Source organism: Panthera tigris, chromosome B1 (assembly GCF_018350195.1).
Source record: "Panthera tigris isolate Pti1 chromosome B1, P.tigris_Pti1_mat1.1, whole genome shotgun sequence".
Taxonomy (NCBI): Eukaryota; Metazoa; Chordata; class Mammalia; order Carnivora; family Felidae; genus Panthera; species Panthera tigris.
The window spans coordinates 79,618,360-79,640,965 of NC_056663.1; the positions used below are offsets into that span (position 1 = coordinate 79,618,360).

At 36.0% G+C, this 22,606-nt stretch overlaps 1 long non-coding RNA gene across 1 annotated transcript; it reads left to right on the forward strand.

The window, feature by feature from the left end:
* Positions 1-2,299: 2,299 nt before the first annotated feature.
* On the forward strand, positions 2,300-20,851 carry LOC122237658. The gene is made up of 3 exons (XR_006216253.1): positions 2,300-2,381; positions 11,249-11,519; positions 20,700-20,851. It is a non-coding gene; the product is annotated as an uncharacterized LOC122237658 (long non-coding RNA).
* Positions 20,852-22,606: the final 1,755 nt, after the last annotated feature.

Here is a 22,606-nt window from a genome sequence, read left to right on the forward strand (position 1 = left end):
CTACCTTGTTAGATCTTTCAAGTCATTCAGAACAGTGCGAACAATAGGGTTTAGAACTCGGGAGGCTAGTGATGCAATAAATCCAAATTGGATTTCCTTGTGCTTCATTCAGATAGAAATAAGTGGATTCGTGTGGTCAGTGATATTTTTCTGCCTTGTATGGTGCAGTCATTTGAGGGGAATATTGTCCTCCCTATAAACGTATGTACTCTCTCTGAGTGCATGAGAAGGCATACATAATTTCTAGACAGAATGCTGTTTCAGTTTTATTATGCCTTTCCCCATAGCTAACCTATTGTTTTAAGACAAAGAGAAGACTAGCCGTACTATTTTGAAAGACATTTTCACAGGCATTGCTCTTGGGAACGTAAATTGGTACAAAATTTCTGGAAGGCCACTCAGCAATATATTTTCAAAGCCTTAAAAAGCTCATACTCTTTGAACTCAATAATTTCACTGTTTTGAATTTACTCTAAAGAGAAAAAAAATCACAAATATGCAGAAAGATTTATATTCCAGGGTTGTTCATGTCAGAATTAATAAGGGTGAAACATTGGATACCCTATGTGTCCAACAATTGAGAATGATTAAATAAATTATGGCACATATATATGATGAAATATGTTTATGCATTTAAAGTCCTATTTATATGTCAAAACTCAAAAGAATAACCAACTCCTAATAATAGTTATTTCTTGGTAGTGTGTGGGAAAATTTTATTTCTTTCATTCTATGTTTACTTATTTTACAACTTTTTCTGTCTTGAGTTTTTATTGGTTTTTAAGTGAGGAAATTAGTGTAAAAATTAAAATAAGGAAAAGTTTTTGTTCTAATTATTCTCAGTCAGAACCATTAACTACATTGCTAACTTGAATTTTTCAGGGATTGATTTTTCATCTTTTTGATTATCTAAGAATTTTATTTTTCTTTTTTCATTCCTAAGCTCAGCTTCTATTGATCTCACTATTAGCCCTGTAATTCAAAGTGAATGAATAAGGACAAGAGAAAGCAGATTTCCAGAACCTTCCTATGGGCTGGATTTGAATATAGCTTGGATAATAAGGAGTAAGGAAAAATCTTTTTGCTAATAACAACTTTTTTAAATGATTTGTTTTTGTAGAGGTTAAGTGTTGATGTTTTATGAGCACCAGCAGCAAAGCTTCTGACTGGCTTCTGGTTCTTTGTCTTTTCTAAAAGAGAATGTAGGAGCAGAATATGTGTGGGCAGAATATCAAAATGGCTTTCTGCTAGGTAAGGGTAACTACCAGAGGGCTTCTTCTTCCTGGAGGAGCCCAAGGGAGAAGAGCTGTTGACTTGACACAAGGGCTTATATATGTATGTGTGTGTGTGTGTGTGTGTGTGTGTGTGTGTGTGTATTTTTTTTTCCCCTAGCCTCTAACCTAGTCTCTTCTAAAAGTTTCTCAGCCACATATTTGATATGCTTGAATATTTAAAAGATTTCAACTATAGAGTCATGAGCAAGAAATTTACTTCAACTATCTGCTCCATATGATGATGATGGTGGGCTTGAAAGTTATATCCATATGTTTGGTGGAAAGAATCAAGTTCTTACACATGTATAGTCTACTTGGTAGGTATACAGAATGTTCTGTTTCTATATTAACATAGTCAATAGCATGGGCGTTTTTATATTTTGTTGTTAGCCTAGAACAATGGAAAAGGAAATATAACAGATTATACAAGGGCACATGCATCCCAGTTTTGGCTTTTTATCTTTTTAAATGTCTGATGGTTAGAAACTTTTCCTTTAATGACCTTTATGTAAGCTGAAATGAGTTTATTTGCATCTCGTTAATTAGCCCGAGAAGTTGTTCTTGATTGCTGTAGTGCTCAAAGCTTAAAATTGTTTTATTAAAGTTGGAGAGTTTGAAAAGAGCCTTTCAACTTCTCCTTCGTCACCACACTCTTCAATTATGATTACATCCAATCTATGCTGGATGAACAAACTTTTAGGCATTTATAGGGAAATGAAATTATTCTAGGAAAAGCACTCTGGCCCATCAAGGTCCATTCAGGTACCGTGTCTTAAAAGTACATTGGCCACTATATCAGATCCATAATGAGACAAAGCTCATGCACTCAGGGCAAGCAATGACTCCATTCTGAGTGAGTACATTGCTGTAATAAATTTTAGAAAGCATTTAGATTGCTTATTATTGAGTAGTCTGTGTTGGGATGATTTGCAAGAGGCCTCTGGAATGTGGGTAGCTTCTTATGCATTCACTCAGAAACATAAATGTTTTCTTTTCTTTTCTTTTTCTAATTAAGAAAGTAAGTGATACTCATTGTAGAAAATTTGGAAAATCTACACAGGTTCTAAAAAGGAAAGTGAAAATTGCCTGCAATCCCTAAACATAGAGGTAAATATTGTTAGTATTCTGTTTTTTTCTAGTCCCTTTCCCCCTGCATATTTTTATGTTTAACATAGTTGAGATCTTTAAGTATTATGGTTTGCTTTTTTTTTTCATAAACATTATATCATGATTATTTCCTTTAGTTTTAAAAATTCTTCAGAGATCTGTTTTGGATGTGTACTATTTCATTAGAGAACCTTAAGAATTCCCTATTTTTGCACGCCTGGATTGTTAGTAGGTGTTAATTATTATAAATAATGATGTATTGAACATCTTGTGCATACATTTTTGCTCATGCACTTAACTAGTTCTTTAGGGCAGAATTTTTGAAGAATTTAGGGCAGAAATTTTGAATTCATGATACATTTAAATGGTACATTTTCAGAGTTTTAAATTCTTATCTCAGCTATAATATGTGTATTTCTCTTTTATAGCAAATCAGATTTATTTACTGGGAAATGATGAGGCTGAAAGTGGAATGATTGTAAAAGCTTATAACATAAGAATTTAGACTTTGTTCTGAGCTCCTGGTTAGCCAAAATGGTGCAGGCTCTTGGCCACGTCACTTCAGCTGTCTATGCCTTAATTTCCTCCTGTAGATTAAATAATACCACTCTTTTTCTTGTTGCCTTTTTATACAGTCTTCAAGTAGGCTAATTGACAAGAATTTGTAAAGTACTTTGAAAATGTTAAAAGTGCTATGGAAGAGAAAAAACAATGACAACCTGGTGGTTTATTTTGTGTTCGTGTACCACAGTCAGATGTTTGGACCTCTAGTTGTTAGAGGCTTGGCTAGGAAAGCAGGAGACAATGAGACTGGCCAAAGTAGCACTAACTGTTCAGTATAATTTCAAAGGTATGCTAAGAGAAAGAAAGCTCAGCCAAGAATTTATGACTCGGTCAGAGGCAAAGTTGAGAGCTATCACCTGCTTCAAGGAGGACAGCTTTGGATGAGTTCATATATATGCATGGCACACTGCTGCAGTCTAACTTTATGACTTTTAATGACTCCGACCACCTAATCACTTGTGAAAGGATGTGCTGGAGTTTGCCTTCACTCAGCTTGACAAGGTGATGGGAGGCATATATCTTCCTTACATGAAAACACTTGTCAGTTGCATCATATTTGGTAAGACAAGCACCAATGTCACCTTGGGGGGAAAGAAAAGTAACTCAGCTGACATCCAATGCATATGAGTTTCCAATATGCTGCAACATAGCCTAATTTCAAGTGAAATATGCAAATACACCCTATTTTGTCTGTAGTTTTTATTTTCCTGATGCTTTCTCTAAGTGCCACATCTTCTGCTGATGGAAACATTGTGTAACTTCTTCTGAGCTGATGCATATTTAAATACGCAAGGCGAAGAATTTTCAGCCTTTGAGTAGAAGCAACATGGCAAACCAAATGCAAATCTCTCAGTCACCTGTTCTTGTTTGGTTTGTTTTTATTTTATTTTTGGGCTCAGACTGCCCTTATATAACCAGTTCGCTTTAGTTCAAACTGCTGAGTTTTAGATTTTTTATGGGTAGTAGGTCATTCGAGTGAAGTTGGGCTTATTAGGGTTTAGGACTAAGCTACGTGGGCAGCAGAGATTTGACTGAGGGCAATTGTGGTAATGAAGAAAAAAAAGATCGAGGAGTTAGATCACAAATTCATGTCTCTTTTTTATTCCTTTCACTAAACTTTAAAGAAGAATATTAAACCAAGTATGTTTTGTGATTCCCCATGATGGGTTTGTAAATTTATTTGGTTTGATTTTTAGAGGACTTCTGCATTTGGGCAGCCTACCCAAAGAAGTCTAGGTATAAATGCATCCAAGGGACAAATGTGGATCAGGTGAATGTCCCAAATCAGAACAGTGGATTTGCCACTTTCAGAGGGGTAGAGTCCTGTTTCTAGGGAAAGGAGAAGGTTAAATTGAAAATGGGGCCGCTGTTGAAAAGGCTTCAGTGGGAGCTTTGTCTATAACAAAGGAGAAAGGCATCGAGGTATTTTAGTGTGACTGCATTGTTGATTGCTAGAATAGTGTCCTGTTGAAAACAAAGAAGTCCTTTGCAGACCATTAGACTTTCCCTAAGAGAATGACCTTGTGTTGTAAGAAGATGAGTGTCCTCTCTTTTTACCTTAGAGGTCCTGTTCTGCCACAGAGTTAAATTTGAATTTTCCAGGTTATTGGTAAACACATTAAGTTAAGATTCCTGCAGTGAGCTTCTTCTGTTTTGACTATTTATACATTTACTACAACTGGCATTCTCTTACAACAAGCCGGTCAGCTCTTGCAAATATAGGGATCAAAGGTTCCGTGTTATTTTACATACATGTCTCCTTCAGTTGCTGCTAGCCACATATATTTGATCATTACTGAGTGGCTAGAGTGAACCCTTTCTCCAGTTGAGTTGTGGAATAGAATTTTGCCTATTTTGGAAGGAAAAATTGCTGAGGGTTTGCTCTTATGTGTAGAGCAAACAAAAGTTGTTTTCAATTTGATATAACTTTATTTAGATTCCACTGTTTCCCATCATGGAGGAATGAGGCCAGGGATGTGCTGAGCCAAGTTGTTTTCCCACCCAAGAAACAAAAGAGCCCATCATCAGCATCTGATTCTTCGTTTGCTGAGTCTATCCACTACTAATGAAAACCGTCGATGGTGACTTTAAATGTTTTTTGGAGGTCAAGGAATAAAGAGCCAGCTGCCTATAATTGTCCCCATGGTAGCGTGAGATAAACACACAGACAGTGATGTGATGTGGTTCCATGTACAGTGCTGCATACTTAGAGAAAGGGAGTTTATGTATACTCAGATGAAAACACATCCAGTGTCAGAAGGCCAATGTGAAACACTGTCTTAGAAAATAATAGGTAAAAATTACATTTGCTTTTTCACTATAATTCAATAAGGGACAAAATGTCAAGTTTGTATTTGTGGCTATCCATAGTAATGTATTTTTCTTAAAACCACTAATCAGAACATATGAGAGAAAGCCATATAGTTTACCATGTTAATGAAAACACAGCTCTTTAGTGTTGGTAGGCCATGTTGAAAATTTTCATTTTAAATTTCAAGCCTTTGTTTTTTCCAGAAACTCAACATTCATGACTATGTGATGTTCTTTGTCCTTTTTTTTTTTACACTATTGTTACTATTTCTCTTTCAAGAGTTGGCTAAAGTTGTTTTCCAGTGATCACCCAGTTATAAGTTTGATTTCTTAAAAATGAGAAGTCATTTGAGAATGAAATAAGCAAGCATCACTATTAATCTGAAATATAACACATGTTAGGAAAGAAACTTTCTCTCTTCATGCACTTGTCTCTCACGAGATAGCTAGGAAAAATGATCTACTTTCGCGTTTATTATTGTGTAGCTCCTTCCACATTTGGTCCATCGGTTACAGGTTCCCTGCTCTTGCTATTGTTCAGTGGTGGAAGAGGCAAACAAAGGAAACGCACTGAATTGTCACATGACTGTTTGGGGTAGTCATGAGCAACGTTTTCTTCTTGTATGAAACAATAACATTTAAATTTTGTGGTTATGTATCATGAGTGTCTGACAGCAGAAACCATTGTGATTGGCAGGCAGTAGATTAAATTTATGGGTTTTAGGCTTTTTTTTTTCTTAATAAGGATACCTTGAGAAAGTCCAAGGGAAATGAAAGTCAGTTTTGTCATCTCACACAGATTTCAAAGGCAGGGGGCTACACTAGGGCTTGAAAGGTCTATATTACACTGCTGCTGTCTAGCCATACTTGACAATGAGACATACTGTATTTGCTCACGGTGCTGGAGTTTATCATGCAAGAAGAGTAATTATATTTGAATTGTGTCAGCCAGCCACCCTAAAATGAAGGAACGTCAACGAATGTTGCTCCAAGGAGAAGGAGATGATTAGTTATAATTATACTCAGTGTCCAAGAAAAATGCTTCATTCCCTCATTCTGTTGCAAAGGGGAGAGGGAAAAAAAAGAAAAACCCAACAAAAATTTTTCAGTACTTCTCAGTATTTTTTAAAACTTTTAAGGTGGCCATTTATTGTAGAAATTTCAGATAAGCTTTCTGGTGTGACCATTTAACTATCTGAGAACCTGCTTGGTATGTGCACATTTTTTAGTGTTAAAAAATAGGTAATACGTAATACTCTTAGATTTTTATTCCTCACAATTCATAGACCATCTCCTAACAGGGAAATATTAGACAATAGGAAGTAAATTTCTTAATTCACCTACCTGTGGTTTCACCTACATAGGGCCAAGCCATAAAATATGGCTTTGCGGTCACTTACGAATATGGTGATTTGATTTATACGTCTTGCCAAACAAACTGTTTGAGACGATGGGTTGAATACCCTGGGTTTTGCTACTTTTGTGTGTGTGGTCAGTGAATTGTTACCTAAACTTTGCTTTCATTTCCTAAAAATACACATTCTGAAGTTTACGTGTCATTGGGGCCTTTTTAGTTGGTGTGTTTTGCTGTATATTCATTTTCATTGTGTAGCTTCCCATAACTAGTTTAAAGCGGGAATTTTATAGGTATTAATTTGTTGGTCAGTTCTCATAGTGGTTGATGTCTATAATTTCTTATGTGTAACTTTTTTCTCAATTCAGCAATTTTTTATAATGTTGAGATAATGATATGGTTGATGGACATGGATTATCCTTCAAATAAGTTATTATTCTCCTTATAAGAATTCACTTCATTTATAATTATTGACATTTGTGTGATTCCAGTAACTTCTCAAGGCACTCTCATATAACCAATGTTACAAGTAATGATAAAATGAGTAGAGATAATGGATTTAAAAAGGGATGATGTTCCCAAAATGTATTTGCTGAAAAAACAAATTAGTACTAGCCGTTTTTATATATTATTTAATTCAAATTCCTTACCAGTGAAGACCTAGGTCAATACATTTTAAATATTGCTTCTACTATGTAAGTAATATAATGTATCAGATTTTGTAACTATAATTATTTAATCAACATGTACATATTTTCACTGGAAGTAGAAATAACAGTGAAGTATTTTGAAAGATAGTAGAATGATAAAAGTCACAGAGACTCTCTAGTTTCCATATTAGCATCTGGTTGGGTAACTATTATGAGTCACTCAGAATGATTTTGATTAGTTGCTTTTAACAAGGTGGTTTACATTTCACTGAATTTTGTAAACTTTTATCAGACAACATACAGTGTAGCTATTTCTGATTGATATAAAGTGAACCGGGACATGACCTTGTTTTCACTCAGATCAAACCCCACTCTTTCACCCTAAACAGCTAGAGAGAATTGAGGCAGAATTTGTATATAAATTGCTTTTCTTCTCCGCTTGCTCAATCCACAGACACGTAGCAAAGCAGTGAAATTGCTACCTGATGTAACTGCCTGTTGCAGGAATTGGTGGCTATCTACGGGATAACCCTGATTCCAGAAGTTAGATCCAAACATGCTGTGTGAGCGCTGTTGCTGTGGTGAACTGTTCAGATGGACTTTACTTACTGTGATTTTTTCTTTCTTTTTCTTCCCCCCCCCCATGTGTTTTAATGTAATCAGACCCATAAATAGATTTTGCAAATGGAAAATTTCAGTGTTAAGATTTTTAAGATTTCCAAATTGTACTTGACTGTAAATACTATGGCTTAAGGATATCACCAATCTATAATTTTTTGTTGTCTTTTACAATGTCACAGATGAATTTTATCTTTTTAAAAAAATTTTTAAAAATTTTAATGTTTGAGAGAGAGAGAGAGAGAGAGAGAGAGAGAGAGAGAGAGAGAGAGAGAGAAAGTGCGAGGAGCAGGGGAGGGGCAGAGAGAGGGAGACACAGAATCCGAAGCAGGCTCCAGGCTCTAAGCTGTCAGCACAGAGCCCAGCAAGGAGCTCGAATTTACGAACCACGAGATCATGACCTGAGCCTAAGTGACACTTAACTGACTGAGCCACCCAGGCACCCTTAAATTTTTTTAAAGTTTATTTTTTTGAGAAAGAGAGAGAGTGAGAGAGCATGTGAGTATGGGGGAGGGAGAGAGAAGGAGAGACAGAGAATCCCAAGTAGGCTCCTGCTGGCAGTGCAGAGCCCAACACAGGGCTCTGTCTCACGTGACCGGAGCCAGACTCAAGAATTGGATGTTGGTAACTGACTGACCCACCCAGGCACCTGGATGAGTTTTCTCTTTAGATATGACTAGTTATTTGAATATATTGGTTTATCCTAACATCAATAACTATGGCTCCAAACCCCATTTAAAAATGTTTTTGTCAAGCCCACAGAATTGAATCAACCATGGTCCTCATTCATGGCTCCCTCTGTCAGAGGTTGGCTGGTACAAGCCTCTGTTGTTTCATTTTGTTTTCCCATGTGATTCCCCAATCTCCACTCCTATTCTCTTGCCCCATAGACACTTGCTCCAATGTACTTAATGTACATTCTTCCAATTCATGTCTCATATATGTGTGTATGTATAGAAGCACACATAAAATTATACATGTAGACAAATTTAAGTACACCCTTCAAAATATAGAGTGTTGTTTTGAATACAGTTTAACATTTATATAAATGGCATTATGCTATAAATTTCAAATTTACTGTAAAAATTTAAAATTATGTTTAATTATGTTTTTGAATCATTTCTATGTTGCTAAGTGTAAGTCTGGCTTATGAGTTCTGCCTCTGATTTTGTACTCCATCGTATGCATATTTGATATTTTATCATTCCCTAGAAGTGGATACTGTTGTTTCTCCCTCTATTTGCAACCATAAACAGTACTTCTGGGAATAGTCCTATCCATATGTTGTTGTGGACCTGAGAGGATATATATTCGAAGGGTTGCTGGGTTGGGGGCATATGTCCATTTCCTTTCAATAAAGCACTTTAACATCTAAATTTTGTGTGATGAATGAACGAATGCTAATTTACATTTTGGGATCATTTAGAATCTTTCCATCCCACTTGCTTCGGCTTCAAAGTCAGGTTCATGGATGTCTTGAAAAGGAAAAATTTGTTCCTAATTTCCCTTTTTGCATCAGCTAATCAGCTAGCAGCATAAGTGGCTTCAATATATTGTCCCTTTCTTAACACTAAGGAATAAAATTGATAGGGCCTTATATTAAATTGTGGAAAATATTTATTCTAGCATTAATCATTAAGTCTACTTTTGCAAGTTGATGTTTATTTTTTCATGGTTCTGCATTTACTTAGATGACTAATAAAATAACTTCAATTATATATTGACCATTTGAATACTTTTCTTTTGCCTGTTCATATAGCAAACATGAGCAAAAGAGTGTCCAGAGTGCACAGTTATGCCTTGTGTATGTGTGTGTGCGTATGAGTGTGTGTGTGTACCTGCCTTAGCTCTTCATTTCCTGAGCTTGTCCTTATCAGAATTTATTCCTTACTTTACATACGTATATTGTCTGTCACCCAAATTCAATAAGCAATGCAAAATAAGAGCTTCAGAAAAGCGATGTTTGATGACTCTTGTTTGCTGAATACTTTTGTCGAATCCCGTTGCCCGAAGAGCCCCTGTTTCAGTGAGTCCTAGCTGTGTCGTGGAGCATCCTTTGTTTACTGGAAATAAAGACCTTGTACAAGTTACCTTTTCATCCAGGTGGAGGGGTCTGTTTTTGCAGGATAAGCAGTGACTAGAAAGCTAAACTGAGAACCTCTGATCAGTTTCTTATGGGGAATTGTATAAATTTATAAAATGACTTTTAGTGCTGCTTTCTTTTATGTTTTCTTTTCCTGTCTTTGCTAGTATATCTGTGCTCTGAATAGCAAGAAGTGCCATAACCGTGACTATCAAGGAAATATGTTATTTAGCTTGGTCATGAGAAAGCTGTTCTGTGGTTGTTTAGGCAAAACCTGCCTGACCCTTTGTTAACTTAGGAGATTTGGCTATAATTTCAAACAACACCATTTTTTCCCCTCTATGTAGTAGGAAAAAAGTGAACTCTTACACATTTGGCTGTAGCACAGCTGTATTGATAGCCCTCTGTTCTAACCTTAAGCATTGATAGAAACGGTGATTTCTTTTTTTATTTCTATTGTGACTTTTCTTTGTGTATTTTTAAAAATTAGCTGACATTAACACTGATCTATGTAACAATGATTGAACCCCCCCCCCTTTTTAAGAACTAAATATTTGAACAGATTTCACAGCAGTAATAAAAACCAAACTCTTTAACTTTTAATGTACATCTTTTAAGGATTCTGAACACCCACCCTATTTGGAATTGAAAAGTCCTTTCTGGCTTGTATTGGGGCTGGGCATGGTTATTAATTCATTAGGGAATGGTGGATCCACTCTTCAGCTCTTCTGCCTTTCTTTGGTCCTGGGAGCCAAGGGGAGAGAGGAGGAGGGGTGGAGGGGGAAAGACAGTGAAGGGAAGGAGGAGACAGGGAGACAAAGCCTGAGAGGGAGACGATGACATTAGAGGTGACACATAGCTATCATGAGCTTCCTCAGTCTGAGGGGAAGAATAATGAAGGGTTTTCCCTGCCTTCTACAGCCCGAGGACAACCCTATGGCCACAGCACCTTTTCTAATCCCATTTTCTGTGTGCTGCATGTCATAATCTGTAAGGCACTGGTTCCAAGTGAAAACACTGAATCCAAACAGTGACTGGGTCTTGTATTTATTTGCACTTTAAAACTACGGTGTGTGGGGAAAACTTTCTCTTAAAAAAAAAAGAGAGAGAAGGGCAGCGACAGAACAGCACCATGAATATGTTGACATTTAAGTAGAGTCACTGGACCAGTAAGCCTTCAGATTTTAGTCCTCTGATTTATAGTAACATTTTGCCAATGAGAGAAAAACACATAGTCTCTTTCAAAATTTTAATAAAAATCTCGTCTCTTTGTTTCTTGCAATTGAAGGCCCTGTGTGACAATTAGCAGCTGTCCTAGAGTCTGGCTGACACTAAGCACCCCAATGCCAACAGAATCCTGGAAGACTACAGCAACAAGGCTCTGGGTGGGAATGAGGCAGAACAATTTTCCTAGATGCAGGTACCTGGGCAGCATGCGAAAAGTAGCAGGGTTCCAAACCGCACGTTGTTTTAGGCACAAAGATAATTGGTAATAACCAAGTAAGAAGAACCTGTATTCGCGCACGTTGAAATAGCCACTTGCCAACTTTCCTTGACTGGTGAGTAGAACAGTCAGTGGGCTAAATGATTTTATCATTCTGTAAGGAGAGAGTTGATGGTTTAAAAGTGTGAAAAAGTCTGTGTGTCTATTTTGAAGATATGAATAGTATTTGTAAACTTCCTGGGAATTTGGGGCAAAGAGGGCCAGATAGGAACTAGAGAGAGGAGAGGATTCCTTAGCGTGACAGCCTGGAGGGAAGGGGCAAAGCAAGGAAATTGGAAGACAGGCAGATTTGCGGGGATAGCATTTGCCTCTGCCTATCTGCTAAGGAGTGTTGTAGGAGACCTTAAGAAAGAGAAACTATTGGAAAGAGCCTAATCTAGCCATTTTATAAATGCCAGTTAATCATTATATTTTGATGATATAGAAAAATGGTGTGATTGTGGTTGAAAAAAAATCATTATTTAGACCTTTCGTCATTTTAATTCTATGGACGATACGTTCACTATTTTACTCCTTCAAAGTTTGGCCATTGGAGATGTATTAAGAATTTATGAAAACATTTTATTATGAGATTGCATTTACTTTTTGCAGACAAAAAGTAAAAACAGTATCTGAGCTGATTTTGAGTTGGTTGACCTACTAGAAATAGATTGTGACAAAGGGTCAATAATATTAGGTATCTTTCAATGAAATAGTTTAAAATTTTTTAAATGCTGGAGGAAAAGCTTTTAAATGAATATTAATTTAGCTTTAGAAGTTGTCCTTATCCCATTGAACTTCCTTCATTTCCTTGTGGCTAATTTGGGTGTACATAATTTCTTTTTTGGTTCACTTTCTAGGGCTACAGATTTACTCCCAAGCAATTATGTAACAATTCCAGGGGAAAATACTTAGTTCACTTTTGATTTAATAGGACTTCTTGACTGAGGATTAGAGAATTGGTTTAAAGATCCACAAATGCAGGCTAAACATTTTATAGTAATTATGTCTATTGGAGCAGTCATATGAGCCCTCTACTTTTAAAAAATAATGAATAAGGATGTGTAGAAACAAAATCTGATCCAACCCATGGACATCTAATAACTTGGTCAAAAAGGTTGTTTGCTAGAATTCTATATGTATATTGTCTGGTTCCTGGAATTGAGTTATTATTAGATCTGTCCTATCAACTTGGAGGACAAATGGTAGGCCATCCTTATCCAAAACAAAAACCATAATTTTATATCAACATTTTTTTACTTAGATTATAATTTAGCTTTCATATCTAATAGAATTTACTAGTTCCCATTAGAATATCATTATTTTTATTCTTCTCTATCTGGTAGTTATTTATAAAGAGAAAAAAAAGCATTACAGGGAGATCATTTCAGGTCATTTATCTTTGTGTGTGTTTAATGGAATTTTGGCTCATTTAGTACATCCTCATTTCAGAAGAATTAATGGAACCACCCCAGTGGATAAATAAGCAGAATCACTTGTGTGCTTTACTAAGCTAATTTCCTATTTTAAAAATGATAATATTCTATTAAGTTCTCTAGTCACTTCATCTCAGAATAATATGAATACTGTAATAGGTATAATTTTATAATTTCTGTTAAATTATGGATGCAGACTTTAGTTTCATTCCAGTATTGTCAGTAACTAGCTGTATGATTTTGGACAATTCACTTAATATTGTCGGACTTCACATTCCTTTTTTTTTTTAATTTTTTATGTTTATTTTTGAAAGAGACAGAGTGTTAGCGGGGGAGGGGGCAGAGACAGAGGGAGACACAGAATCCAAAGCAGGCTCCAGGCTCTGAGCTGTCTGCACAGAGCCTAACGCGGAGCTTAAACTCATGGACTGCGAGATCATGACCTGAGCTGAAGTCCAGCGCTTAACCTACTGAGCCGCCAAGGCACCCCATTCAGATTCCTTATCTCTAAAATGAGGACAGGGGAAGAGGCACTCCAGGATCCTTTTTTTTTTATTCTAAAATTTCACGATACAGAAAGCATTTGCATGAACTTAGCTGAGTGTCTATGTAGAACAACCTAGTTACTTTGATAGTACAATTGAATTAAATTGAATATTGGTTTTCTTTTCAGGCTCTCAGAAGTATTGTTGAAAAGAAAATTGAGATATCTCTAATGATTCTGAATACATTGGTCTAGCTTCGTATTACCTGATAGTTTCCTAAAAGTAAGAAAAGATACTGCATAATAGCTCACAGTATTTGTGAGCTCACACTCTTATTTGTTAGGAGTCTGTTGGTTGCAAGGGATAGAACTCCAACTCAAAGTGTCTTAAGCCTAATAAGGGGAATATTTTGAAATCTACAGTCATCCATCCCAGAATGGATCAGCTTGAGGTACAGATAGATTCAGGGTTTCAAATGACATCCTTGGGGACTTGTTTTTGTATCCTTTCACCTTGCTTTTCTATTGATTTATTTCTCAGGCAGGCAGGTACTCAATGTGGTAGGAAAAGGAGCACCAAGAATATATCCTTTTGAATTTTGATTAAAAGGAAGAAAGACTGTCACAACAAGATTACATACATCAAATCTGATCAAATACTCCTCTGACTGACTTTCATTAGGTCATGTGCTCATCCAGTCATTATGGTTGGAATAAAGAGGGAGTATTCTGACTGGCCAGCTATGATTATAGCATCACCATGTGGCCACAGGCAGGTTCACCCCACCTGAATTACAAGAAATGGGCTTTCCAGAGGAAAGTAGGATTCTGTTGTTAGAAGTACCATGGACATGCTGAAAAGACACAGCAAAATAACAAATCTAACACAAGGCTTTAGATTGGGCAGTTGAAAAATTTTAGCCAAGTGAATAATTTGTCAACACAGTTAAAAACAAAAACAAAAACAAAAAAAAAACCCCAAACAACTAGTAGTTGAATGACTTCAAGTTTTTCTTTAAACCATTCAATCAGGCAGATGTCAGGACCCTTCCTAAACTAATTTAAAATTGATCTGCCCAAGGATTCAGAAACTTTGCTTTATTCATGCATTTATTTCATTCTGTTAATAATTTATAGTGGTGAATCTTTGTGTTTCTCCAAGGTATTCAAGATGGGCACCTTGATTTTTTTGCTCGTTAACACTTACATGCTTCCAATATTGCTGCTCTGTTCCTATCTTATACAAGAGAGAGTAGATTTGAAATTATTTTCAGCATATTTAGAGTATTTTTCAAAAGCAAAGGATAAGATGTCATTCAGACTTCTATTTTTTTATGTGACATACGTGATTTAAACTTTTCCATTTGGCACCCATTCAGTATTAATTGAACTTTATTCTTTTTATATTTTATTTTTTATTTTTGGGAGAGAGGGAGACAGAGCACAAGCAAGGGAGGGGACAGAGAGAGAGGGAGACACAGAATCCAAAGCAGGCTCTAGCCTCTGAGCAGTCAGTACGGAGCCTGATGCGGGGCTCAAATTTGTGAACCATGAGATCATGACCTGAGCCAAAGTCAGACGCCTAACCAGCGTCTTAACGCTGGTTGTTCAACGCAGATGGCTGTTGAACTTTATTCTTAATTACAGGAATGTTTTGAGTCATATATTGTGTAGATGTCAAGGCAACATTTACTTTTGTCATTTATTATAAAAAGTGTCTTGGGGGAGAATCTCATTCAATTATTATTAGTTATTAATAATTAGCACTAGAGATCTTTTAATTGGCAAAAAGTTTTATTTAACAATTTAAACAATATAATTAGACTAAAATTTTTTATTGATGCTATCTCACTGAGTAATGTTCAAGACAGCACAGTACAAAAGAAAGAATGTAGGAGTGCCTGGGTGGCTCAGTCGGCTAAGCATCTGACTCTTGATCCCGGCTGGGGTTATCATCTCATCGTTCGTGAATTCAAGCCCCATGTGGAGCTCTGTGCTGACGGCGTGGAGCCTGCTTGGAATTCTCTCTCCCTCCCTCTCTGCTGCTACCCAACTCATGAGCGCGCGCGCTCTCTCTCTCTCAAAATAAATAAACTTAAAAAAATTAAAAAAGAACTGGTAAGAAAGAATGTATACTTTTGCAACACATGGAATTGGTTCCAAACCCAGTTCTTGGAATCACTGGTTCTGTGGCTCTAGGGAAGTACTTAATATCTCTGTTCCTCATCCTTATTTGTAAAATGGGAGGAATCATAATCCTCCTTCACAGTACCTGTATCAATATTACAAAAAGGACAGTAGGTGATCATTCCTAGCATAATGCTCAAAATTTAATAAATATTATTTAGTTGTTCCTTCTTTTATTTTTATTTCCTTCTCCCCCTCCTTCTTCCCTTTTTCTCCTCCCATCGTCTCAAACCTAGCTAAATAGTCACTCGATCAATGTTTTGCCACCTCTTAATTAAAGCATAAATATATTTAATTGAAGAAATAATTGATTAAATATCACTTTATTTAAGAGTAAAAAAGCCCACATTGGATAATAAAAGATGTGTAGGTGTGTCCTTATGACGAATTAAGAATGATCTGCTTTCAGGACACCCTGGGTGGCTCAGTCGGTTGGGCTTTTGACTTCAGCTCAGGTCATGATCTCTTGGTCAATGAGTTCGAGCCCCGCATCGGACTCTGTGCTGCCAGCTCAGAGCCTGGAGCCTGCTTCAGATCCTGTCTCCCTTTCTGTCCCTCCCTTCCCTACTCATGTTCTGTCTCTGTCTCTCAAAAATGAATAATTATTAAAAAAAAAAAAAAACAAAAAAAAAAAAGATCTGGTTTAAACCGTATGCCCTTAAGTGAATTCTGCTTTTCTCCCCTGCACAGAAAAGTAAGTCAAACAAAATTATTACATTGTTGAACATTTACAGACTAATGATTAATTATATGTTTGCAATCTAATCTAGCTAGAAGGAAGGGTAAAAAAGAGTCTAATAAATTGCTGGAAGTCTTAAATAAATAGATTTTAGCCTCACTTTCTTTGAATTCTTGCTATACATTTGACATTGAAAAAGCTACAGGAAATGAGAGAATGTGTATATCTGGGCCTTGGAAGTGGAAATATTCTTTATATAGAGAGTATTCTGCTAACAGAATCAACCCTGGTATATAGCAAATACTCAGTATATTTAGTTCCTACTAAAAAGTTTTGAATTGTTAAAAAAAATCTTTTTGTTGATGATATTTTATTATTATAGAAGGTCATGATTTTGTCCTGAACCTTTTTTTGATATGAAAAAAAGTGAAAATAGTAGTTCTTTATTTTTTCCTGAAAGGCATTTTAAAGAAATATTCCAAGTGATGCACTGCATTTTTATAGATTATAAGAAGTTATTGAATTTTAAGCAATTAAACAGAACCAAGGTGATTTCAAGGGAGTTGTCTCCTCTGGAACAGTAAAAATCACTTCCTAGACAATGGCATCAAAAGTCAGGCTTCCATGAAGGGATGGAAACTCAGCATTTGCTGGCCGCTGGGCAGTGGGTAGGAACTGTACATTGGGCTTTTAATTGCTGTTTTGCTCTAGGTCATGCCTTGCTGTTTCAATTAAATCTCTGGCATAAAGAATCCCTTGTCCCCTTCTTCTTGCATTTGATCACCTAATGGAAAGAAGCCTATATTCCTCAGGGAAATAACTTGGGGCAGTGTGAATCAATCTCTCTGTCGTTCTCTTTCTCTCTCCTTTGTAAAATCTAATTTTAGTGTTATTATAGCAAATCACATGTAAAAAAGGAGTAGAATTGGTGTTCATTTCTCTGCTCCTCATTATTGCTCTCAATGCAAAGTTTTGAACAAGCGAGAGGAAAAGAGTTGATTTAATCCTAACCGTTTTAAGTGTATATATCGGGAGAAGTTAAGTGTAAGTATAAGTCTGGAAAGCACCAGGATATATTTAGCCCCAGCTTCTTCTATTGAGTAAAAACTTTCATTTTGAAAAAGCAAAACAAAAGAAAAAAAACCCCCCAAAACCTTGAATTTTCAAATTAGTAACCCACCTTATTTTAATTATGTGGACTCACAGTGGGCACGCGAACTAGCCTCAAGACACCTGCAATTTAGCACAGCAGGTGAGAAGTGTACATAAATAACTCCAATGTTAGGTGGAAGGTGATAAGTTATTATAACAGGAGAGTTGTATTGACAGGTTCTGGGAATTCAGAGAAAGGAGAGATTTTTTTTTTTCTATTAAAACATGAAGCAGGGGACAGTAAAGTATTAAGAAGAAACACAATCAAGAGGCTGATGATCTTTGAGCAAAACTATGAAGGTTAACTAAGATGTTAAAAATATAGTTAAATTAAGGGTGCGTGGGTAGCTTAGTCAGTTGAGCGTCTGACTTTGGCTCAAGTCGTGATCTCACTGTGAGTTCCAGCCCCACATTGGACTCTCTCTCTACCGTTGGGGCAGAGCCCACTTCAGATCCTCTGTTCCCTTCTCTCTCTCCCTCTCCCCTGGTTACTTGCGTGTGCTCTCTCTCTGTCTCTCTTTCTCAAAAATAAACGTTAAGAACAATTTAAAAATACAGTAAAATTTCAAATAATTTGTAATATCTGGGTATAATTTGTAATATTTCACAGCTATTGGGATGTGAAAAAAGACCATCCATCTTTATATAACTATTATGAATCTAGTTAAGTTAATCAAAATTATTTCCAAACAGTTTTATAGAGGCTGTGTAAGTTTTTATTGAGTAAAGGTAAAATAGTCTATGTGTGTGCATTTGTGTGGGTGAGTATGTGTTACAGAAGTCAGTGTATGGGTCTGATGATCAGAGTCTATTCCAGTTATTATCTTCATGAGGAATTTTTATCTTTGCCTGTTCCAGCAGTTTGCTAATTAAAACTGTAGCCATCATGGTCTCCTGTTCTTTGAAGTTAAGCAAGTAAATGCTATGTTACTAGGTGTGCCTGGGAAGGTGTAGATATGGAGATATTTTTACCATGTGGCACATGAGTAGTTAATTTATTTAAGCCAATATCATTAAAATACTATTAGTAAGCGATTTGATATTTAGAAAAAAATAGATCATGTATCACAGCGATTTTAAATAGCATACAATTCTGCTCTCTCCATTTTGACTCCCAAGAAGTCACATTTTGTCCTAAAAGATTAAAATTGGGTCTACAACTTGTAGTTACGGATTTTCAAAAATATGAAATTAACTAAGCAAATAGATTAATTACTTCTTACCTGAGGCCAAAAAAAGAAAAAAAAACAACCCCCCAAAAGAATGCATCATCGTCTTGGAGTGGTGTCAAGGGTAACAATACTCTGGCTGCTTTTGAAAGAACAAGTAAGTTTCAAATTTGTGGTTTGGAAAAACAACTGGTGTGTTGAGTTTAATTAACCAGAGTTTAATTCGTGATTAATACCACTGGAATTTCACTTGAACAATGTGACAATGAGCAGGTAATGGCAATTGTGAAAAGAAATGATGAGTGAAAAATGCATTGTTTCTAGCCTTATAGCTTTGAGGTAGTTAGAATTCAGAGAGGTTTCATTCATGCCCACAATTCCATTGAGACTACAGATGTGGCCAAGTTACTCTTGGGATCTTTATTTTCCTTAAAAGTTGAATGGGAAGAATAATATCTATTGTTTGGGGTTGTTTAAGGATAAATGAAACAGACCATGTGAATTGCCAGGTATATAATTTGACCCTCTATAAATTATAGGTTTTAGTATTGCTGCTGTGTATTTTTTCACAAGGAATTTTGAGGCCATCTTGGATCCTTAAGAGTATTTGCTGATGCTAAACCAAAAGAAGAAAAAATTCAGAAAAGTCAGTGTTATTACCAAGGATGTTGTGAAACAAAATTTCACTCATTTCTGACAGCGCAAATTGGAACATCTCTTTTGCTTTAGCAGTTGCTATATTGTGACCCTACTGCAAGTACAAAAATGCACTATTTTAAAAGTGTGGGGTAGGAAACTGAGTGGGTAGAAAGGGCTTTTGGTGATTCATTGGGAAAAAGGGAGCCCAGGGGAGTCAGGAAATACCTTTCTGTTAAACACTGGAAAAAGCTAGAGAAAAGAGAGAGAAAAAAAAAATGCAACTTCCATTGAATTAAAACATTTCCTCCCACTTATGGTCTGTGTTGACAGCATAACCTAACTATTTGCAGAAGGCAGCAACCACAGCAGATGGTGGTACAAGCACCTGGGATATTAGCAGGCAGAAACCCAGAAAGACTGTTTCTGTGGTGAAGGTTTTTCAGCCCGAATCTGGGGTTCAAGGTCCTGCGTGCCATGGGGAGGAGTGAAAACACATCCTGATGAAAATTCTTCCAGAGTCAGCACATTCAGGAAATTTCATTGAGGCCAGCACCAGTAAATAGTAACAACGTCACATTGTCACAGGAGGAGAGCAACTAGTTTTCCAAGCAGATGCCATCTCAAGTTTGTGCGGACCCCACACATCCATATGTGGCTTGTGCCGTCTAGGCTTTCTGATACATTTCTCATCCTCCCTTCTTGGCATGTCCTTTGTTTTAAACATTTCCGGGGGTGCCTAGGTGGCTCAGTCAGTTAAGCATCCCACCTTGGCTCATGTCATGATCTCACTGTTTGTGGGTTCTAGCCCTACTTTGGGCTCTGTGCAGACAGCTCAGAGCCTGGAGCCTGCTTTGGATTCTGTGTCTCCCTCTCTCTCTGTCCCTCCCCTACTGATGTTCTGTCCCTCTCTCTCTCAAAAATAAACATCCAAAAACAATTTTTTTAAACATTCCCAGGACATTGGGCAAAGCTAATGTGAGGGATATACTATCTCCCAACATTACACCAAACTAATTATCTCAGAGAAAGAAAAAAATGACCCCTGATAGAGGTATCAGAGCAATAGATCCAGAAGATGTTCATGTACTTTTCCCAGGATCCAGCAGTCCTAGAGTCACGTTACTAGACCTGGAAAATATCTAGAAAATAGCATAATAAAATAATAAATATAAAATAAAATGATAATAAGTTCAAAGTTAGGCATTTTAAGGTAGTGTACATGCCCCAAGGGAGAAAATACTTAAGTAAATTAGTAGAATATTAAGTAATATTAGTAGAATTAGTAAACTAATAAAAATTATACATGTGAAAAATACTTGCCAATATCATGTAATGTTATGTGGGAAAAATGTGTGTGATAAGTGTCACAATATGAAAACCATGCATTTATAAAAACGGAATATACAAGAAATGGTATTACTTACTTATACTAGGAAATATGCTAATGGGACATTTTTTTATGTTAATTTTAAAATAAAAACTTTTTGATGCAGAATTTTTTTCTTTTAAGATAAACTCTTTAATAAGCCTGTGTCTTTGAGAATGGGAAAGAGGAAGAGGAGAATTCACCTGTGAACATGATGAACTCTTCAGGTCAAGTTCCTAAATGTAGGATTCATTTTAAACTGAATTATAATTAAATAAACTAGATACATTGCACTGATTTTAAGATTAAAGGTAGAGAAAAACTTCAAGACACATGAAAGTAAAAAATCTCACTGCCACACTGACCAGACGTATTCGTTTATGTCATAGTAGAAACAGGAATTGTAGAAATTGGAAATGCACAGTATCCCTCATCCAGTGTTTCTGTGGAAATTTTGTATCTTTCTGTGTTTCCAAAATTATGATGTCTACCTCAGCATTGTTTTACTGTGTTGGTCTTCTCCCTTCATTTATTAAAACTCAAAATGGTAGGAAAAAACAATGTCAAAAGATTGTGCTTCTTAAGGAATATCCACCAGCCTTTAAGGAAAATATATTTTCTAAGTCAAAAGATCACAGATAATCAAACAGAAAATTGGAGGTTGATACCTGATGCCACCAACCATCATGAGTGTGCAAGGGAACAGTTCATCCTTCTGATCACACTTATCGTACTTCCTTTTCATTTAGAATACACACACTTGAAAAGTCCTCCTTTTTCAAATTGTCCCTTCTCTGATACTTTTCCAATCATCTATGAAAGCATTTTTTTTTCTTTTTGTAAAGAGAGTGGACCAGGGACCTCTTCATTTAATCCTGTTGAAGACATTTCCAAGAAGCCTAAATAATTAGGCACAAGATCTGAGAATTTGCCTAAATTAAGGCTTGCAAAGAATCCTACGATCCAGCCACTCCTTCCTCTGTATATCGGCCTATCTTCTAATGGGCTATAAACTCTGATACTTAATATTGACAGTTTTCTCTTATTGAAAGCAATGGTTTGAAACCCAAAGACCCTTGAAACACAGACAAGAGTTAAAAATCTACTGTATACTGTAGAGCCTATAGTTAACAATACTATATTGCATACTTAAAAATTTGCTAAGAGGGTAGATCTTATATTAAGATTCTTACACAAGAATAATAATAATGAAGAGGGTGGGAAAAAAACTTTGGGGTGTGATGGATATATTTATGGCATAGATTGTGATGATGGTTCATGGGTGTATACTTATCTCTAAGCTCATCAAGTTGTGTAAATTAAATAGGTGCAGCTTTTTGCAAGTCAACCATACCTCAATAAAGTGGTTAAAAAACACAAGTATTAAGATATTGGGTTCACTCATTTTTTTAAAAACATGAGATTTGAATATGTCCACTGTATTGAGAATGTTTCTTACAATTTTCCATTCCTGCCTCCTGACTTAATGGGGAAGTACACTCATAAATATTCAGAGACAGATGCATTGCATGCACACAAACTTTTAAAAAGTTAACTTATAAATAAATGTATTCAAACTTGTAAAGGCATGCATACTTCATGGAAGACTATGTTAAGGCTATTTTTAATAATTCAGGTACTTCAAGGCAGCCATCTAATAGAACTCAGGTCAAAATTTTTTATTTTAAAATGTAAAATATGTTGGGAGATTTCCACACTAGTTTCAACCATGAAATTAAGTGGTATCCAAAAGCAAATCATACAATGAGTCTTATAAAAAAAATGCAGTATACCCCTTTCTATGTTTCAGTATCATTTATTTTCTTCTTTGGAATCTGTGGTCTAGGAATGATTATTTATTTTACGTTTACTGCTAGCTAAGACTTGCATTTTCCCTATCAAATGAGAAGCAACAGACAGAGGCAGTGGTAATGCTGATGTGAGTTGAGTCAATATTATTAATTAGATGAATTAACATTTATGTATATCTAATATTTTTCAAAAAACATTTACAAGCTAAACTGGTCTTAAAGAATGAATACTTTTATTTC